The sequence below is a fragment of the Heptranchias perlo genome, chromosome 31 (assembly GCF_035084215.1).
Source record: "Heptranchias perlo isolate sHepPer1 chromosome 31, sHepPer1.hap1, whole genome shotgun sequence".
In the NCBI taxonomy this organism is placed as follows: Eukaryota; Metazoa; Chordata; class Chondrichthyes; order Hexanchiformes; family Hexanchidae; genus Heptranchias; species Heptranchias perlo.
Window position 1 is genome coordinate 22,785,733 of NC_090355.1, and position 23,417 is coordinate 22,809,149.

The following is a 23,417-nucleotide window of genomic DNA, read 5'->3' on the forward strand; positions in this document are numbered from 1 at the left end:
GTGTCAAATGCTGATCCCATTTGGTGGAAACGTCCAATGCGAGCTGACTGGCGTGAAAAGACGCTCTGCTTTGTATTTCCAGTCACTTGTCAATTTCAGTGCTGGCGCTGATCAGTGCTGGCTGCAAATCAGTTCACAGCGATTCGACGTTGAAAAGAAAGAGCCTCACCTGCACAGCAGCCGCAGCCGAATGAAATCAGACTAAATAAACAAGTCTGCTGGAGCTAAAAGGGGCTGTGTGCAAAACAATTAGCACAAACATCTGCCCGAGTGCCCATGGTGTTTTTAATATAATTAAAAAGTATTCTCCTAATCCCACTGGATACTGCGTAATCCATTGATAATCTGGCACAGTGGCAATGACGGTAACGGTGAGAAGATTTAGAACAGTCCTTCCACTTTAACGCTTCAAGTAGGAAATGTTTGCTACGGCATGTTTCTCAAATATTATTTACTAAGCTGTGATATAAAATGAAATGCATTACTATGTCATGAGGTTAGTGTTGCAGAATGGAATCTTTTCCTGTGATTATATGCTCAGTTTACAGAGTAGTCCTGAGCCAGCTGTGATGCAAGCCAGATGTTGCAATATAATGCAGCTTTGGCTCAAAAATCACAGGCGTATCTTCAGATCAGTTCTTTATGCTTCCAATCAGATTATTCAGAGATTGGGTATCCCTCTTAGCTTTGACCTTCTAATTTTTTCCCCCACCATCTTTGTGTCCTCCCAGCATTTTAACCTCTGCTTGACAGGGCGCAGTTACCTAGTTCCTTGACTAGGTGTGCACAGTTAAGCCATTGCCCTTCCGCCCTGCCAGGTTTCAGGCCTGTAGCTTTATCACGATACTGGTCAATAAATATGTCTGACCCATGTTAACCTCCTGCTCTTTACATAATCATTCACATTAGCATAATACTTCTCTGTTCATCAAACAAGGCATCCCATTAAATGTGGCGGCTTTTGTAGGTAACGGCTCCCAAAAAGTCATGAGTCCATTTTCAAGCATTGTGTCAGAATACAGTTCTCCCAGGCATATGGCAGCATTAGGATAATGCATGCATTATATGGCATCGTACTTACGGGGATCTATAGTTGGTTGTATAAGGACCTGAAGTTTCAAAGTCTGGTGATACACAAGGGCAGTAACGCTTCATTGGGAATTTCAACAAAAATTAGATTTTACCAACCTTGTGCTAATTAATGACTAATAATGGATGGTGTAAGGATATAAAGGCAGAAGTAAAACATTCAGGTTGTAGATGGAACTACTTTTCATATTTGTATTATTATTTTAATAGCTTCACATTGAAAATCAGCCATTGGACCACTAGAAAAAGAGCAGAATTGTTCTAGAAATTTTAACTTTTGTTTTCCAAACAAATAATTTATATGCTTAATTCTATGGTAATATGAAACTGTAGGATATGAAAATAATACAGGAAAATTTACACCTATCCATACTGACTATGGTAATAGTTCAATTTCCTTTCTTTTTCCAGTTGTTCTAGTTTACGAATTGGTGCAAGACCCTGGAGGATGAGAGGAAATAAAACATTAAAATAGAGAAAAGGGGCACGATGTGTTACATCCATATTAATATATCAAAAATGGTACATTTAGCAGGTGCAAACATTGTTACAGATGTAAAACAATCTTAAAATGCTGGATGCTTCAGAGCTGCAGTCTAAAACTGATGAGCACATTTCAATCTTCAAAGTTTCCTGACCAAACAACAATTAAACTCTGATTGCCTCAACCTTATGCTTATTTCAGAACATTTAAACTTTGTGCCTTAAATGAATGCAACTCAACTGTAGCAGAATATTACTTTGTGCATTGCATGATATAAAACCCCTATCATTTTAAAATAATGTATCATTCGACTTACTGGGAGCAACAGCATGGGAGGTCTCTAAAAATTTTTTTACAGAGAATTGCCAATTCAACAGTACTGACCACTTTTCCTTGTATCGCCCATGTAGGATGCTCTTCTTCTGACCTGTATGTTGGTTAGAACAGTGTAAAGAACGTCTTTATGTTTGAAGATGCCATATCATCTAGGAGTGCATTCCTACAAAATATTTCTAATTTACAAATACAAAGCGAATGTAAAAGTTGTCAATGTGGGATTACGTTACGGAGTCACCTCAAGGGATTACTGCAAGTTTGTTTGAGATGTTTTTAGAATAAGGACTGTTGGGGAACGCTGCATTACCATAGAGAGGGATACCACATTAGCTGACTCCACTCACTTTAGCTGAAATTTTTAATTAGCAATGCTGCAGATTGTTCCAAGAGCTGAACTTCCTGCACATTTCCCACCAAAAGGAGATACAAACTATAAAGAATTGAAAAGTTTAAAGAACTATTAAAATTTTGGTCAATGTTTGACATTTAGACAAAAACTGATTAAAATCTGTATATTGGAATGAACACTTTATTAAGTTACAAGTGATAATGGGCAAGGTTGAAAATAAATTCTTGTCTAAATCTGATTTCAAGCATCAAAAAGATTCCAGTAATTTCAATCATTTTCTTTTCTTTTAAGCCCATCAATGAAAGCAATGAAGCAACCAATCCCAGTTAGGGACTTAAATTAATGCAGCTGGAAAGAAAATGTCAGTTTATTGCTACAATACCAAGCAGTAAAACACTGTGCTGTTCCAAGTTCCCACTTGGTGAAGCATTGCTTCATTTCAGACTATTTCCCTCACTATTTCATGGTGCAGATTGAACTACAGAGTTTGATTAACAGGGCTTTGATTTTATGGGGTTTGAGGTATAACAGCAGCCAAATGGAAAAGTGTTGAACGGCTGTTGTGGAAATCATGGGCCTGCGGTTGATGCTGAGAAACCTGATAGGTGCTACCATTCTGGAGTGGCCATTGAGGTGAACAGTGAGCAATGTGAAAGGTTAGTTCCATGACACCGCAGGGCACATACTGTGTTTGGAGTGGATTCATGTGCTTTGATGCATTCCTTCACTTCAGCCTTGCTGTGAGGAAAGTATCTGGGTGACAACAGCACCACATAACTTGGGAACTGTAGACTGGCAATTTTACCCCTTTAAAACTATCTTGTTACAGTAACAGGAAAATTATCACCTTGAGCCCAGGAACATTTTCAAATTGCTTTTGTTTGTGTCTATGCTGAAAACTACAATGATTGCTAATTTTCTGACACATCATCCAGTGCAATATGTACAGTTCCCTCAAGTATGGAACATACTCTTCAATGTAACAGACATTGGTTCCCAATGCCAGTGTTGTTTGAAAACCTTTTGATCCTAATTTCCTCGAGTAGTGAAGTAGTTTGATCACTGAAAGTGTATAACAGACTCTAAGCCATGATTGTAGAAGTGTTTCAGAACTAAAACATTCTGAAAACCAAAGCATATAATTAAAAATCTTGTATATACTATGTATTCATAGGGAATTATGCCCAGGTCTTGTCCATCACACTTGAATCTATTAGATTTGAAATGTCTCTGTCGATTCATTCTGACTGGCATAAATAACTGCTGTTGTTTAGTTAGTGATGCTGATTCGCTCAAATACTTATTTGTCAACACAGGTCAGAAAAATTGTGACCACCAATCAGCAACAACAATCACTACAAAATTAACCAGTCAAATTGCTCAATTATTTTAAACTACCAATCAGAAACCAATAATTACAAAAACAATCAAGTCCTTTAAGTGTGAATATTGGTTCTCCACAAACCACACTCCTTACAGCTTAAAAAGGAACATTTATTACACAATAAATACATCATAAATAAAGCAATTCTGAAAGAGCACAAAACATGCCCATATAATGTTAGTAAATTGTATGTTAGAAATGCCTCCAATTAATTGCCCCTGTATTGGCTGCTATTGAGTGCTATTTTTTTTTATTATTCGTTCACGGGATGTGGGCGTCGCTGGCGAGGCCAGCATTTATTGCCCATCCCTAATTGCCCTCGAGAAGGTTGGGCTCGTGTTCTGTTGTATTCTGCGACTTATATTGTGCACCCGTAGCTTATTTCAATGAAGGGGTTCAATCAAGTAGCAGACTCCCAGAGTATAATCAGTGTCACTCTGTGCGTATCCTTCTGACATTCCACGACTTCCTTGTGGCGCATGCTGTGAATGACCAGTCCTGCTGTCAATCATGAAACAAGTTCTGAAGCTTTATTGACACATGTCAATTGGACAAACAATTCTTTTATTTCTAAATATAACCTGCTGATTGGAAATCAAACTCAGGCAAAAAAAATCTCTCACAACAACCGCCATCAAGGTTCACCAAGTCTCTGATGCTATTCTGATACTTTTCTCAAGATCCAGTGATTTCAATTTTTACATTTTGCACTCTGCTTCTTCACCTCCTTGATGTGCCCCGCTCCCTGCAATTGCCCCTCCCCTCCATGTTGTTCTGTGCTCCCAATTTCCTTCTTATGCTCCACTCTTCTACTCAAAATAGAACTATCCTAGATATACAACCATACTCCAGACTACTTGTGAGCAATGCCACATGAGATTAGCTAGTTATAAAATAACTGCACAAAGCAAATCTTCAACTGGGCCAAGGGCAGGACCTTTAATACCTTTTTCAAGGATCCTCTTTTTGGTAATATATAACCAAGCAAAGTAGTCTTTAAGGGACCGTTATATTGGCGATGACCATCTCATCCTGGAGCTGGAGTGCCTGTTGATTCACAGTGGAGTGTACATTCTGCTCATTCTTCGAAAAAGCATCATCTTTATATTGTATGTAGGTCATACAGTGCGTGCAATAGGAGACTGATATTTGGAAACAACTTATGGTGTAAAGAACAACTGGTGAAAGACAGCTTCAAGATACTGAACTTAAATTCAAGTTATTATTATTTGCCTTAATAAAAATATAAGTGTTCTGCTTGTGGTTATGTTATGTTCAGACAAAATACATTGTGTTAAAGCAGTAAAGATTTTTTAAAAATATATTATGTACACATCAACTTTAATTTCACGGAGCAAGGCCCTTAGGTAACTGATGCACAGGGCTGTGATAATTTGATCAACTATACTGGTGCTGATCATTTGCCAAGTGCACTCACGGATAGGGAAGATTTACCACAAACAAATTTGGCTGGTGCTTATGAATAATGTGTGCAGTTTTGTAATGTGCTTGCTTTTAATGAACTGAATATATTTATTTAGACTGAAATAAAAGCCTCTGTATAATAAAATTAAATTTGAAACTGCATTGCCCAACCCAGTTGGCATATTCCTTCCTCTGATATCGACACTTTAAAGGTGCTGAAAGGCTCTCGACACAATAGCCTTAATTGTAATTCAAGTACTTGTGATATTTTGCTAACAATTACTATTGATTTTACAATTTGTTTACAGAGATGTTGTTTTATTAGTAATATATTTAATGTACAAATCAATAGGAACACTTGTTTGGCTCACTCCCTAGAAGGTAATAAAATCAAATATCTCAAGAGTAAAATGTTATCTGATCCATAAATGGCAGCAGCAGATGCTTAATGTAATAGTTAAAGACTATGAAGCATTCTTGGCAGGGGATTATATTCACACCAGTAATGATAAAACTTACAGAATATACAGGCAGGAAAATTTTAAACTGCAATTTACAGCCGAAATTACTAAAGATTTATTTATTTGAAATGACTGCGAGCTATGAACACTACACTCCATTTAAAAGCTCTTTATTTTGCTTAGCCCCGGGGCTTTTAGCGCATCTAATCTCATCCGCAACCATCATTCTCAGCCAAACAACCCTCACTTTCCTCTGAGTTTTATTTTTTGCACAGGGCAATTTCACTTTTTTATATTTCCCCTGGTTAAAACTAGGCTGCTTTGATTGGTAGAAAAGTTGTAAGCTAGCAAACTTTTACTGGCTGGAAATATCTTTTCATTTGCTGTACCCTTGGCACCGGTTCATGCGTTGAAGGCTCCCAGCGTTTGTTTGCTTTGTTTTTAGCCTCCATCTGCTTCCTTATGTTGTTTGAAGAACAATCAGACGTCTACTCCAAACCTTTTAAGAGATGGCATTTGTCAGTTTTTGCAGAGAGAAAAAAAAATCAGATGGGACACATTAATGGAAAGATTTCACGTGCATGAGTCAAGACTTTAACCCTTCCCAGACTGAAGATTTCTATACACCTCCAACAGTAAAACCTCCCCCAACGCCCTTCACTGGTTATCCAGTGAACTGAGTCGCTGCACCTGTTTAACACACCTGCGGATTTGCTCCCTATTTGGATGCAATAGGATCGTGAGAGGGCAGGAAAGTTGCATCTTGTCCCTGGAAGGTTAAGGCTTTTACTTTGCTGCTCTTGTTTTTAGTGAGAGAAGAAAATGCTGACACGAGATCTCAGGGCGACTGCATGACCTGAGACACAAAAAAGCACGCCTGTTGGTGCTTTACACTGAGTGTGTGAATTGTGTACAGAAACGTCGTACTTGCTGCAAAATTGAAAGATTTCATTTCTAAAAAAATGGCATTACTGTACAGTGAATTGGAACTTCAGAGATCACAGAAGGACTGAGCCACCTACAGTCCCAAACCTGTGATCAACCATCAGGTCCAAATCACTGTATAGTGCAGTAAACTATCATTACTAGTCTGATGTTACTTCTCAAGTAGAGTGGAACCCATTTGAGGTCAATTCTGAGAAGATCAAATCCCCCTTAGGATCAATGCCTTGTGCAAAATGATTTTGACTTATTGCAGTGCAAAATATTATCACAAAGATGAATTTCACAGATTCGCATCCCAATTAAGCATTTTTTTTGTCACAGTCCATGGCAATTTAAGACAAAGTTTGCTGTCTCATTACCCTTCCACAAAGCGCAATGTCAACAGAGGCCCTCTGGAAAATCAAAGGTTACATTTTCCCATTGATGAGCAGCATTACATTTTCCGTTTGTGCCTCAGGCACAGAATACGCCACTGGTAATTTCTCCTATTTTCACTCCTGAATCTGAGCGACTTCACTTAAATAAATGATATTTATGTTAATAGGAATACAGTAAAGTGCAGGACTGGAAAAAATCCTGCAGTCCACATTGCCAGTTGTAAAAACTAACACCCAGCAATCACCTGCTCCCTCAAATATCTATTCTCTCTTAATTATCCCCCTCCACCTCCCTGGGCAGTCTCACATTCACCACCCTCAGTTAAATGTAGTTATGTCTAAACTGCCCGTGCACCCTGCACCTTCCTCCTTTGAAGCCTGAACCCATGTCCCTGATTCTAGAATGTGTGGCAATCTCAAACAGATTGTCTGAGGTTCAGTTTTACCATTCCCTTCAGAATCTTGAATAATATCTAACCTGATCAGATAATCCCAAGCTCTTGAACCTCTCGTTGTGCCAATAATCAGTTTGGTTGCCCTTTTCTATATTCCCTCCAATGCCCTGTGCTTGTGAAGTATAAAAGCCAGAACTGTACACAGTACTCCAGGGAGGATCAAACCAGTGCCTTGGAGACTCATTATCACCTCTTGAGATTTGTGCTTTAGCCCTTTGTCTACACATCCAATGACATGGTTAGATTTCCTTACTGCTGCTACATACTGCCCTATTGGTTACATTGAGTTAATCTCAGATACCCCAAATCCTTTTCTTATGTTGTGTCCTGTAGCCTAGAGTCATTCAATTGTATTCCTACTGTTTATTTCCTCTCTATAGCCTCATTACCTTGCACTTGCCCAAATCAATGGGACACTTTTCCAACTTTGCACTGCTGGCAAGCAGCCTTGTCCACCAAGAGTGCTATTTGGAAATCGGGCGGGCACTGCCCATGATTTTCCAACCGTTTTAAAATAACAGTTGCAAAATGATGCACATCACGCTCCTGAATCTCTGATATGTCCTCTTGGCAGGTAAAAGTCTCCACTGCTAACGCAAAGTCGGAAAGCTACCTACCCCTTTAAGACGCTCCTTAAAACCTACCTCTTTGACCAAGCTTTTGGTCACCTGTCCTAATATCGCCTTATATGTCAAATTTTGTCTGATTACGCTCCTGTGAAGCGCCTCGAGACGTTTTACTACATTTAAGGCCCAATATAAATGCAAATTGTTGTTGTTGAAGACCGTGGGTGGCCGCCCTCCCAATCACCTACTCCCGATCACCTCCCTCCTGATCGCCCCCCTGCCTTCCTCACTTCCTGATTGCATTTTTCACTCTTGTTGTACTCTTTATAAATTTTCCACATTATCCCTGATAAATTGTCATCACCCATAAATACTGCATCTGTTCCTATACTTGCTTCCCTTATTTGACTTATAAATCTTGGTCAATCCCCTCTCCTAACCTAGGGATCTAGAGCAGACGTCCAGTTACTTTCCTTCCCCTCATGTGAGTCATTCCTATCCACAGAGTTTCCACGTTATGCATATCTGGATGTGATAGATTAATCTCTGTTGTAATCAAGCCCACTTTCACTTAAAAGGCCGCACTCTCTCCCAGTTTGTATTTGGTATCCCTGTACATTTACCCAACCTCTCAATTTTGAATCAAATCTCTGTCAGAGGGAATCATTACCTCCCTCTCCTTCAGGTCTTCCATTTCATTCCTGACTGCTAGCATTCACATGTAGAACTTTGAGGCATATTATAAGACCCTGGACTGATGTGTTTATGAACTTTTGTCATTATTTGCCTGTGTGGTCTAATCCTTATACTCTGCACAGTTACCTGTTGTATCAGTTTCTCCTCAAACTATCATTTACCAGCCCCTGCTCTGTACCATTACTTCTAGCTTCTGTATCATTTCTACCTCCATCATTCTTTGTTTCTCCCTCTTTCTACTTCTGCCCTGTTTGCTCCTCCTCCTGCCTTAATAGCCTAAATCCTTCTCCACTGCCTTATTTATCTTCTCTGCAAAGACATTGTTGCTGGTCCAACTCAGGTGAAGTCCATCCCATGTGTACAGTTTCCCATGTGTACGGTTTCCCCTGTCCCAGAACCTGGCCCGATGACCCACCCCCAACACCACCTTGATAGTCACGCATTGACAAAATTAATCTGCTTCTGCTTAACTTGTCCAGCAGATAGCACTGGGAGTAATCCTAAAATGACGATCCTCCAGGTCTTGAACTTTAATCTAGAACCTAACACAAACTCTCTCTGTGAGACCTCTTATCCTGTGCTTTCCTATGTCGTTGATTCTGACGTGAACATCAAATTCTGGTTGGATTCCTTCCCTTTTCAGAAATGTTTCCACTTGCTCCATAATGTCCCTTTTCCCAACATGTGCAAAGCAGCAAGCCATTTAGGGCTCCTGACCATGGCTGTCTATTCCCCCTAATGACAGAATCCCCACTGTCTTATTTTCATGGCTCGTGTCTCTCCTTTATCCACTACTCCACAGTGCTGTGGTGTTGCTCTCAATTACCCTTTGGTCTTCACCTCATCATACGTGACAGGAACTACATAACTATTGGATGAGTCTAGATCCACAGGTTTTCGTGTACTGGTTCATCCCCATCGTGTGGGCGGGCATCACTTCCCTTCCTCCTCTTCACTATTTCTCTCTTTGGTTGGCTGACCACCTCTTGGAACAAGTGTTCCAGCAACCTTTTCTCCCCATGTATGTTCCAGAGTGTAGTCAGCTGATCCTTGAGCTCAGCTTTCCTCTGTCGAGCAGCGCACCTTTCTGGTTCCTTGTGTGTATATCTACTCATCCTCGATCCTTTGATCCCGGATATCCCCCATTATGCATGCTGCACCCATCACTCGCCCAGCTCATGATGATTGTATTTTTTTTATTCGTTCATGGGATGTGGGCGTCGCTGGCAAGGCCAGCATTTATTGCCCATCCCTAATTGCCCTTGAGAAGGTAGTGGTGAGCTGCCTTCTTGAACCACTGCAGTCCATGTGGTGAAGGTTCTCCCACAGTGCTGTTAGGTAGGGAGTTCCAGGATTTTGACCCAGCGACGATGAAGGAACGGCGATACATTTCCAAGTTGGAATGGTGTGTGACTTGGAGGGGGACGTGCAGGTGGTGGTGTTCCCATGTGCCTGCTGCCCATGTCCTTCTAGGTGGTAAAGGTTGTGGGTTTGGGAGGTGCTGTCGAAGAATCCTTGGTGAGTTGCTGCAGTGCATCCTGTGGATGGTACACACTGCAGCCACAGTGCGCTGGTGGTGAAGGGAGTGAATGTTTAGGGTGGTGGATGGGGTGCCATTCAAGCGGGCTGCTTTGTCCTGGATGGTGTTGAGCTTCTTGAGTGTTGTTGCAATTGCACTCATCCAGGCAATTGGAGAGTATTCCATCACATTCCTGACTTGCGCCTCATAGATGGTGGATAGGCTTTGGGGAGTTAGGAAGTGAGTCACTCGCTGCAGAATATCCAGCCTTTGACCTGCTCTTGTAGCCACAGTATTTACGTGGCTGGTCCAGTTATGCTTGTGGTCAATGGTGACCCCCAAGATGTTGATAGTGGGGTATTCGGCGATGGTAGTGCTGTTGAATGTCAAGGGAGGTGGTTAGACTCTCTCTTGTTGGAGATGGTCATTGCCTGGCACTTGTCTGGTACGGATGTTACTTGCCACTTATCAGCCCAAGCCTGGATGTTGTCCAAGTCTTGCTGCATGCGGGCACAGACTGCTTCATTATCTGAGGGGTTGCGAATGGAACTGAACACTGTGCAATCATCAGCGAACATCCCCACTTCTCACCTTACGAAAGAAGGAAGGTCATTGATGAAGCAGCTGAAGATGGTTGGGCCTAGGACACTACCCTGAGGAACTCCTGCAGCAATGTCCTGGGGCTGAGATGATTGACCTCCAGCAAACTCTACCATCTTCCTTTTGTGCTAGGTATGACTCCAGCCACTGGAGAGTTTTCCCCCTGATTCCCATTGACTTCAATTTTACTAGGGCTCCTTGGTGCCACACTCGGTCAAAAGCTGCCTTGATGTCAAGAGCAGTCACTCTCACCTTACCTCTGGAATTCAGCTCTTTTGTCCATGTTTGGACCAAGGCTGTAATGAGGTCTGGAGCCGAGTGGTCCTGGCAGAACCCAAACTGAGCATCGGTGATCAGGTTATTGGTGAGTAAGTGCCGCTTGATAGCACTGTCGACAACACCTTCCATCACTTTGCTGATGATTGAGAGTAGACTGATGGGGCGGTAATTGGCCGGATTGGATTTGTCCTGCTTTTTGTGGACAGGACATACCTGGGCAATTTTCCACATTGTCGGGTAGATGCCAGTGTTGTAGTTGTACTGAAACAGTTTGGCTAGAGGCGCAGCTAGTTCTGGAGCTCGAGTCTTCAGCACTACAGCCGGGATGTTGTCAGGGCCCATAGCCTCTGTTGTATTCAGTGCACTCAGCCGTTTCTTGATATCACGTGGAGTGAATCAAATTGGCTATTGGTATCATTATTATACTGCTAATTTCTACGGTTAATGACCAATAAGCAGTTGTATGGGGTAGTGAAGTGTTAGATTACGCACTTAATTTCTGGGATGGGACTTGCACCCGCAATCCTGACTCAAGGGAGAGGGCTACCACTGATCCAAGCTGATAGTTAAAGCAAGTTCTCCGCTGTTCGTGATCATTATTCTAGGAGACATTTTCATGGGTTCCACTGGAGTGAAGAACGCAGGGATTATTTTTCATTTCTGATGTGTGCTGCACTTATTATTTATATTCCAGTCTATAAGATATGTTAAATTGAGTATCTTAAGACTTAAATTCATTTTTATATGTCGTCAATTCACGTGCATAGATAGGTAGTTTGTTATAAAAGTATAATCGGCAACAAACCTTTTTACCCTCAGCTGTTCATTGTCAAGGCCGCTGTTTTATTGTTTAGGAAAATTGACAGAATTGTGAATGGAATCCATAAAACACTGGTTTAAAAATCCCAGAATCTCAGGTAATAAAAATGGAGTTTGATTTATTCACTTTTCTTAAACCTGTGGCCTTGATTATAGAAGGAAATTCAGAATCCGTTCCCCAAAACCACTGGTAAAATTTGACTTATCCAGTCACACACAACCTGTGGCCCTATGTATAGTGCTTCTTGTGTTGTGGTGCCTGCATTACTAAACCACAGCACCTGTAGAACTCGATGGTAGTCATGATGTGGAGATGCCGGTGATGGACTGGGGTTGACAATTGTAAACAATTTTACAACACCAAGTTATAGTCCAGCAATTTTATTTTAAATTCACAAGCTTTCGGAGGCTACCTCCTTCCTGTCAAGGTGTTGGAACATGTGACTGAAAGAAATTCCCTCTGGCAAAACCCTGCAGGGACCCAAAATGAAACCTTGCTTATGATTAAGCATTTCCTGGACCTGTAACTATTGATCTGATGAGGGCTTCTCTATCAAACTTTTTATACTTTGTTCTGAGGTCAGAACAAACCAGCAGTAAGAGCACACCTAGTGAACATCAACTGTTAATCGGCAGGAGACACTAACAGTTATGTGACCAAGATAAGGACCACTGTTAATGACATCAATAACAAGATATTCTGATCTCTATGAGAAAATCCCTTCCTGGGGCAGGTTAACCTGTAAGTGGAAACATACCCACATGAATACTTGGCAGTGAATACCATAAAGCAGGTGTTGCTAAAATCCCTGGGAATTTCAGCCTTGACTGTACTACCTCAGCGGCTTTAAAATTCCTTTCAACTCATTGAACTTAATAGTCAAATAAAAGTTCTAACCTGCTTATGCCAAAAAATGTTGAAAAATTGTTCTTCAATATTAACAAAGAGATGAAAAATACCCTACATGGAATGAGAAATGGTTACTTTTCTATGTTTTGGTTTAGCAGTTGGATTATTCTAACCCTTTTAAAGCCTGACTGGTTCGGAATTTAACCTGAAATTGTATTACAAGTTCCATTGCATTGCAGTAGAGAGGGGATGGGAAAGGGAAAGAGAGAGGGAGAACTTTTAAAAATTACTTTTGGGCCACCTACATTCACTACAGTCACACGGACATTGGGGTAGACCACGACTGTAAGTTAGCCAAGTGTGTTTCTCTGCATTGAAATCCCTGAGCACAGTTCAGCTGCAGGACAATACTTATTCTCAGTGCCTGTAGCTCTTTCAGAGAGCTGGCACAGGTGTGATGGGCTGACTGGCCTCCTTCTGTGCTCTATGACTTTAGTGTATAGGTACTGCTGTCTTTGGAATGAGATTTGCAAGATGGCTTACTTAGAACAGAGTATAATCTGATAAAGTCAAGAAATATAGCTGTGGGACTGAAATCATAGATAAATCAGCCTCAGGGAAATGAAAACATAATTTGCTTTTTAATTTTTCTGAAATAACGCTGTCCGAAAAAGTCTCTCTGATGCCAACTGTTCGATTTATTTATTTTCATAATGACCTGCATCAGCAAACTTTGGTTTAATTGGAAAAGAGCCCAATACACAGATAGACAATTCTGATAAAATAACGAGTGAAGCTATTGGTTAAATGTGGTCGGATGCAACCTCCTGTGTGTTCCAATCTATTGCAGATATCTAGATTTGCCATAAAAAGGATATTTAATGGACATTCCAGAGTGGTTACTTGAAAAGCAAGTGTGTTTAAAAAAAAACATGCCTGTAACCTTTGTAAAGATTTTTAAATATTCTGTTAGTTATTTTTTCACCGTGTTCAAACAGAAAGCAAAAAAATATATATATATTTTCAAAAAAAAACAAATTAGCAGCAAAACCTGTTTTGTAAGCCATAGCAGCACTAACCTTTTTATTCACTGTCACAGTCTGAAAAGCCATTGAACCTGACGCTAGGTTAATTGGCTGAATTTTCTTTCACAAACACATTCAGATTTCAGAATTATTCCTCCTCCCACTGAAGATGTTTGCATTTCAAAAGGTATTAATACCATTGTCCTGCGTGTGAAAGAATACAGCCACATTTCAAAAGGAGCCGCAATGTTCTATCGTGATCTACATTCTGGTTTTTAAGTCTGGAAAAAGGGAAGGAAGCAGCAACTTTTGGTAACCTTCCATTTATTTTGTGGTTTTAACCCCTTGAGCCCCAGTAAAATAATCACAAACAAATCCTGAAATGCAAGAACCATACCTATAATGGATACTGACTGCTAATTTGCATTGAATTCTTATCCAGCAAATCAATTTTGTAATTGCACCATTTTGCTGCTACTGTTCCATTTGCCCTTTTGTAGAACCGAATATATTTAAACCCACAGACATGTACTTCTTGCTGTGATCTTTCAGTAACCGTGAGTGGGTTACAACTGACTGATTATTTACACACTCCTCTATTTCATTACTGCCTTAGTGATGATCAACCTGCACTGCACCTTTTTATTATTGAGCAGAAAGAGTTCTCTCACAAATTTTACAGGATGTTGGTTTTGATTCTTGTCTTTTTAATTCAGTGGGATTATAGCGGTGGCTTTACAACATATTGCAGAGTTGTTAGGTGATAAAACTCCCTTGAGTGCTGCAAAGAGGTCATTACCAATACAGGCAGTATCCAGTTTGCAACCCTGAGTAAGCTTCATTTCATTACTATCAGATATCAGCATTTTCTCAGTGCTTATGCTTCTTGATGATGTTGCCCTATACCCTTTAATCATAGGGCTTTCCTGTGTCCATTACCTGCCATCTTCATTGTTAAGAGATTCCCCCTGAATATTTAACATGAGCTGATTAACTCTTTGAGGACTGCATTAACATTATTCCCACAAATAATTTTATATTAATGTAATCACCAATGTGTTTACGGATAATGACTTGAGATCTTGGTACATCTCTCATTGTCTGTTCATTCCAAATAGACACTGGGAGTCATTTCTGAGCTAGTTTCATGCTATAAAATGTGCATTATTTTCAAGCTGCAAAGAGAATGACATAAAACACATTCCAGAAAGCTGGACTATATGAAAGATAAAGCTGGAAATATTTAGCATTAATTACCAAAAATGTATGCTGCATGTAAGTGAGAACTGCTTCTTTATCCATCTAAGTGCTGAATTTGCTCAACAGATTTTAAAATACACAAAATGCTGCAATCATGTCATGTCTTAAAAGAAAATTGAAAATAACTAATGCTAGAAGCATGCAGAGAACCGGAGAACAGACTTTAATTCTCAGAATAAATAATCATTGTAATGTTATTTGGATTTTTTTTCAAGTTTTGATCAGGGAATGTTACCTTGATCCTCAAAAGGTTAAAGTCTTAATTTTGTATTGGCATATTATTCATACTTTACCAGAAAGTGAAGAGCTGTGACATGAATGACATTCCTCAGGGTCCATGTCTCTAATACAGGGGTATGCAGAGAACTACCATTACCACTCAATTAATGCCCCAAGGCAGATCCCCCATTAGTATTCCCATTTGTGAGTTCAGTTCATAAGACTAATGGAGTTGCTACCTGGGGACATTAATTGTGAGTGACACTATTGCTGGCTCCTTGTAAACTCTCACTAATATTGCTGTGTGGTAAAGACAGAAAAGCCTACGAAGATTATAAAGAAATCTGCAAAGCTGCCAATATCTCGCCTTTATTTGACAGCTACCTGCACGTTTAGTTGGAAGGCTCACAATAAAGCAGGAGCCCGAAACTCACAGGCACGGTAGGTTTCTCAGAGTGGAATATTTCCCAAATCGTTTAAAAAGCTTAAAATTACCTCCTGATTCCATTTAAGCTTTTTAGGTATTTGAAATCTGTCACGTTTGTCAGATGTGGTCACGTCTGTTTGGAGCTTTAAATAAAATATATACTTGTACTATATGAAGTTGTATATAATGCGCCTCTGTGAAAAGAATACTCACATGATGCAACGGCTTACCTGCATGCACATTTAGAAGGTTTAGAGTCCATCTATAAACGAACAGGTCATTTGGTTGACAATTTGGATTGTTTAAATACACGATTTAGGAGGATGCCTGAGATCCTGGAACATTCTTTAATTTTACCAGCCATTGCTTTAGTTACCAGGTGTCACCCACCTCCTTCTTCAGCAGGGTGAATTATGGGGTGTTTTAGTTCAACAAGGTGATGAAAACAGATTAAATTATCAATGGAGTGTCACTGAAAAGGCAGTTACCAAACGCATGCTTCACAGGAAGATCCAGTATAAATTTCTATTTCTGTTTTAGCCTTTATATCAAATCCCAGATGAATGCTGTTTCACTGTAATAGAAACTAAATGAATCCATGAATAGAATCTATGAATGTGTTCTTAACAAATCAGAGCAAACAGTCCACGTTTGACAGACTGAGAGCCACTTGCAACATTTTTTTAATCACTTTACATTTATATTACAGGCCCCTGTGTGAACATCTAAGGACGGATTGCAGTGACAGTACAATCAGATAATTGCACCACCTTATCAGTAACTATCATGGCAACAACAATAACAACAGAATAATGATGTATATTAACCATGATCTGCGGAAAAATGTGATATAAATAACAGATATTACGATTACATATCATCTTAAAAAAATCATCACTCTGTATTGCAAAAGACGGGCCATTTCATTTCAACGCATAAGACATGCCAGCCGGGAAAGTCTAACCATCTAAACTATTTGATAAATAGAGGATTTTATTTCATTCTAGGAAAAAGGAGAAAGAAAATATTGCACGCTATAAATTTTTATGGTCTAAATTTTCTGGTGCTTGCTGAGCAAAACTACTCTGATATATGGTCAGTGAAATTTTTTTGGTCTTCCAGGCTACTGGAATGGACTTAAGGGCAAATAGTAAACGGTCTAATGGACTCTCACGTCGACACATTAAAACCACACTGCAGCTCTTCTATGCCATAGCTCTTGTGTCAAATACAGCTGAAATTAAACAAAATAAAAAAAAAATCGTATTAAAAAATTATTAGCTTCTACAAGCCATTAGTCTACATCGTGCCTGTCGTATCGTGATGGATTTCTCATTTAGTTAAATGAGAGTTTCTAACGACAGTGATAGAAACCTATAGGAAAAAAAAATTTTAACCCCCTAGCAGCCCTGCGCTGACACCTTTACACCGTACAGAGACTAAAAGGTTACCTTTGTTTTGTTCATTTGGAAACACTGAGTGCTGAATGTTGCACTTGCACTTTTATCAAATATTCAAGACCAAAAGTAAAATCATTAACAGTTGTGCACATTTCATAAGATTTCCACATTGAAGATAAATAGCAACTTACAACAGCAAATCTAAGGCGTTGTTTAATTGCTGAGGACACAGTGCCCACCTGATGGTAACCTGTCTTCTACAAAGATATTTTAGCAGAGCACAGCCAGTGATCCAGGTTGTGGTACAAACTGATGACTCTTTGGGGGCCTAGCTATAAATATAGTTCCAGGAACATCTGAAGCAAATAGCAGCCAATGCTTAACAATTAAAGCTGCACCATAATGTTTTAAAAATGCTGTTTGGATTTTTTTTAGATTATACTCTGTTGATAGCTGAATTGTAAAAAGATTTTAAAAAAACATTGTGGAAGGCAGATACAAATATGATGTAATGGTCAAGGGCACAGATTGGACATGCTGTGTTTGTTTAGGGTTTTAAACACTGCATTGTGTGTGCAGACTGGTTAAATGGGTATCTGTAGTTTTACTGTGTCTGAACTTTTTTTCTTCTCCACAATCTATAACAAATCTTAATGGTCTGGATGATGAGGCTTATAAAACAGGCACTAAAACCAGAGGCAGAGAAGGAAAAGGTAGCAGATAGTTGTCTTTATTAACAGCTTAACAGCAGTGTAGAATCTGCCACGACCATCTGTAGGATTACACAATGGGTTTCACTTGTCACATAATGCTGCACTCATAGTGTAACAGTGGCCTGAATCCAGAGTCAGGGCCTGACCTGACACTAGAAGTACAGCAGAGTGTGACTCCCTGGAAGAGCGAGCTTCACTCCACGTCACTTTGGAGTCAGTGTGGGCCTTACACCACAAAGGCTTGGTGTTGGTGTGAAGCATTACCTAGAGCGAATGTTGGCACCAGGAGCATCTGCATCAGTCCCCTCTGACATAGAGACATTCAAACCAATTAGTGCATCCAAAGTGAATGATTTGACCACTGGCCTTTCAGCCATCCAGTCCAGTGATCCAAGGTGTATCTGTTCTTTGTTTTATGCATTTGAGAGGATGTTTGGAGATCAGTTTGCAACAGTAACTTGCATTTATACAGTGCCTTTTAACGTTGTAAAACGTCCCAAGGCACTTCACAGGAGCATTACCAGACAAAATTTGATACCGAGCCACATAATCAGATTTTAAGACAAGTGACCAAAAGAAGTAGGCTTTGAGGAGAGAGAGAGGCGGAGAGGTTTAGTCAGGGAACTTCAGAGCTTAGAGTCTAGACAGTTGAAGGTACGGCCGCCAATGGTGGGGCAAAGGAAATCACTTCCTTCTACTGCTCCTTATTGAACCGTTTCTCCATTCTCGAGGGAGCAGTGCGGTTGGTAGACACTGGTCGAGTCCCTCCTAGTTGGTGGTCTTCTCCATTGTTGTGGCTTATCCTGTGTGCCTCTGTTATTTGACCATCATAAGGACTTATATGGGAATGCCCATAGTGAAACCCCATGGTAAGGGCTTCATGACCAAAGAGTGGAAAGTGAAAGATCTTCCAGCCTGAAACAGCTGAGAGGCAGTTTGCAGATCCTTTTTTAGTTGTAAAGCTGAGAAAGGATTTTTTTAAATAATTGCTTCAGTTCAAAACTGACGTTTCAGACGGTTTGTGGATAGACAAAGCCTGTGAACTCAACACTAGCTGGTTTGACAAGTCACACAGCTAATTTACCCTTCTTTTCCCTAGGTTTAATTGAAGTCAGGTGCAGTTCCGGTGTGAATGGTGGAATTTGCCCTCATTATCCTGTCATTTTAATACATGCATCACTCTGGGGGGGATAGGTACATCGTCTGCCAGCAACCAATTCTACTGGAATTTAGTGTGTCTTTTAGAATGGGTGTAACTTTGGTGTATCTGACTTGTGCTCCAAATTTGACCTCCTATGTCAGAACCACATCAATTTCTACCTTCCAAGAAAATGGCAGAATTTTGTTCTCATAGTGTAAATGTTCCCTTAAATGTATCAGTATGTTTGTGCTAATTGTGTTCTTTAAGGATAGTTTTGTGTTGCAGACACATGCCACCAGAAATTGGTTTGAAATCATTTAAATTCATTTGTGTCGATGATGTGGAGCTTGTCTCACCAGTGGAGATACCTTTTAAAAATGGAGACTCCCCATCAGGAGCACTTTTTCCAAAACAAAGTGTTAAAGACAATTTTCTTTTTCTATTGATTTTTTTAAAAAATATTTTATTTGAGGAGCGATGTCATCAAGGGATCTGCTTGCAGGAGTTGGGCTGAGTGCTGTAGTGGGGGGAGCTGAACTGAATATACACCATGCCTGTAGCGTTCCCTCACCATGGGTGTTGCTCAGCCAAATCAAAGGAACATTGAAAAGGGTACGGTAATACATATTACTGCTAAAAATAGCAAATGTGATTAGAAAAATTAAGATTGTATCAATAACTGGAGTTCCCCGATGACATCAACACTCACTTTTTAAAATCGCCCACTGTCAATGAGAGGTTTTCCTGTTTTGATTGGAACATGTCTGACCCATGCTCGTGAATGGCATCATACAGTTGAAAGAAGAGGAAAAGATTATTTAAAAACGGGGAAAGGGAGAGCCTTTCGGCAGGAAGGAGATGTTTATAGAATGGTCTTTGAGCACTGACAGAACCTAAAAATAATAAACCAAGCATGCAGAGGACAAGAAAGCTAGGAGAAATACAGACAGGAAAAGGAACCAAATATAATTAGCAAAGGTGAGTACTGGGCCCCACGCCCCAAACCGTCCATCACCTAGAATGAAGTAATCAGCAGTTGTTATACAACATAACCATTATTCAAGTGCTCTGAATTGCTCTTTGTTCTCTGTCATTATGGCCTTAAAGGTTCAAACCGCATGAATAGTTAAGATATGAGCAGACTCTGCTCCAAAGTTCTTAAGGGTGTATTTACACTGCAAGTTTTGCCTTGACACTAAACTAGCTGTGTACATTCAGAGTTATACCTGAACTGATTCTAGAGCAAGGCCCCTTGGAGAGGGATAATCTTGTGCTTACTTCATTTTGACACCATGTGGAGTGCGAATCTATTGCAGTGTCAAACTTGGTTTTGTAAAGTTGTTGCACTTTGTAAAACCACCTCACCTCAACGTAAGGGTTCAGAGAATCTATTCTCTCCTCCCCGGTTTCTGAGCACTTAACTGTTGGTAGAGATCTCGGCCTACGTGACCGCACAACTCTCTCCCGGGCAAGTCGGTGACAGTTCCAGCCAAGTAGGAGTCAAGCAATGTGAATGTGGTTCTGCTTGGCTGGAACCCCAACTACACCCATCAGCCTCAGACCTGTGGCTGCAATGCAATGCAAATGCAGTGGCTGCAAATACTTAGGAAAGTATCCAAGGGGCCTCAAAATGAAGATTCTGCCTTGTTTTCAGATGGGAATTAATTTTTTAGATAATTGTTAATGCATCCCAAAGCTAACAGATCCCAGTTTTAAAGGTATGCAGATGGTTGTCCTCCAGCTGGGTGGTAAGCAGCTGGTACAGTGACTGTCCTATTTTATAATGGGTTAACTTTGTCCCCAAGATTACCTTGGTGTTTTGTACCTATTTTGGGGGTCACCCTCCATAAACTTGAGCTCATCCATAACTCCACTGCCTGTATCCCAAATTATACCAAGTCCCGTTCACCCATCACCCCCGTGCTCGCTGACCCACGTTTGCTCCTGGTCTGGGAACGCCTTGATTTTTAAAATTCTCATCCTTGTTTTCAAATCCCTCCATGGCATCACCCTTGCCTATCTCTGTAACTTCATCCAGCCCTACGAGATCTCTGTGCTCCTCCAATTCTGGCCTCTTGTGCATCTCCAATTTTCATCGCTCCACCATTGGCAGCCTGGGTCATTCAGCTGCCTAGGTCATAAGCTCTGGAATTCCCTCCCTAAACCTCTCCGCCTCTCTATCTCTACTCCTTTAAGGCACTCCTTAAAACCTACCTCTTTGCCCAAGCTTTTAGTCACCTGTCCTAATATCTTCTTATGTGGCTCGGTGTCAAATTTTGTTTGATAACGCTCCTGTGCAGCACTTTGGGACGTTTCACCATATTGAAAGCGCTATATAAATGCAAGTTGTTGTCAAAGCTTCCCACTCTGGTGGCAAAATGGGCAATGGAATTACCACCTGACCCAAATTTTGTTTATTTTTAAAGAGGAACAAACAGTTCCTACTATTGTCCCACCAATTCACTTTTATCAAAATAGAAATATTCTGATTTTCCATATGACTGGAGACACATCTTCAGCGAGAAGGACACCGGTCAAATTTACATGGCAATTTGAGTCGGGGAGTTTTACTAAAAATATTGTACATTTTTATCACTCAGTTAAAGCTACTCTACTGGGTTGAATCTGATGGTGTTTGCATTTCAGCTGAATAAACAAACGAAAGAATGTTCATATGAAAATCATGGGTTTTGCTCCAGTAAAAGAAATAGCTTCAACTGGAATGGTAACTATGTTGCACCAGGGTTAAGCTAATAACCCCTGTCAAAAGCAAACTAGTGGCCAAAGTATTTTAATGAATACTTCTGAAACGCTTATCCCCACCTTTGTCGCCTCCAGAATGTATTACTCCACCGCCCTCCATGTTGGCCTTGTTCTGTCCTTTACAAATTGCAACTCGTCCAAAACTCTACACCTTACATCATATTCTGCCCTAGTCTTGTTCCCTATTACCTCCTGTCCTCACTAACCTTGGCTCCATATTTGTTCTTGCATCAATTTCAAAATCTTTGTCCTCATCTTCAAATGTCACCATGAGCTGGTCCCTCCCTACCTCTCTAACCCCTCTCTCCCTGATTGTACCTTCCACTCTTCCAATTCGGACCGCCTTTGCGTTGCTCCTTCTCTTCCCTGTGCTTTAAGCTGCATAGACTTCATCAATTTTGGCTCTACACTTTGGAACTCCTTCCTAAGCCCCTTTCCCTTTCTACCTCCCTTGCCTTTGAAGGAGGGCTCCTCAAAACCCACGCTTCGATCTTGCTTCAGGTCATCACTTCTAATGCTTCTTCCTCTATTTCTCAGTCCCCAGTTATTTCCGCCTTCGTGAAGTGTTTTGGGATATTTTATCATGTTGAAGTCACCATATAAGTTTACGTTCATGTTTAAAAACATGACACCAGGTATATTTTAAGAAGTGACATTGTAGAGATTTTTTTTCAGATTTATTTTATCATAAATTAATTTCACAATTCTTATTCACCTCCATTGAAAACTAATAGGACCTTATATCCATCTTTCCTCTTCTACTTGCTTGGATGCCCTATTTTTCCGTTGGCTTTTCAAAGAACATTCTACAACAACATCTTGCATTTATATAGTGCCTTTAATGTAGTAAAACGTCCCAAGGCATTTCACAGGAACATTATGAAACAAAAATTTGACATTGATCCACATAAGGAGATATTAGGACAGGTGACAGGTAGGTTTTAAGGCGGTCTTGAAGGAGGAGCGAGAAGTAGGGAGGCGGAGAGGTTTGGGGAGGGAATTCCAGAGCTTAGGGAGGGAATTCCAGAGCTGAAGGCATGGCCGCCAATGATGGAGCAATGAAAATCGGGGATGCGCAAGAGGCCAGAATTGGAGAAGTGCAGAGATCATGGAGGGGTGTAGGGCTGGAGGAGGTTACAGAGATCGGAAGGGGCGAGGCCCTGGAGGGATTTCAAAACAAGGATGGGAATTTTAAAATCGGGGCGTTACCGGACTGGGAGCCAATGTAAGTCAGCAAGCACTGGTGTGATTGGTGAACGGGACTTGGTGCGAGCTAGGTTATGGGCAGCAGAATTTTGGATGAGCTCAAGTTTATGGAGGGTGGAAGATGGGAGGCCGACTAGGAAATCATTGGACTATTCAAGTTTAGAGGTAACAAAGGCATGGAATGAAGGTTTCAGCAGCAGATGAGCTGAGGCAGGGACGGAGACGGGCGATGTTACGGATCCGGAAATAGACGGTCTTGGTGATGGAGTGGATATGTGGTTGGAAGGGTCAAATAGGACGCCAAGATTGAGAACGGTTGGTTCAGCCTCAGACACTGGCCAGGGAGAGGGATGGAGTCTACAGGTGTGTATGAGTGAGGCTGCCAAAGATGGAGTCCCATCTTCAGTACTGCACCCCTTCTTGTAAATTGAACAGTTACCAAGGCTTGTGATTCATTTGAATATACTTTTCATCAACTTCCTTTGATTTCTCTTTAATGGATATTTTTCTTTAAAAATGACAATGGGGGGGAGGGGTGTGGATCAGGCGGAGACGAGTTATAAAGGCCAACTACACAAGGGAGCTGAATTACAGTGTAATGATTACTCGGTGTGATTTGCTGAGTTCGT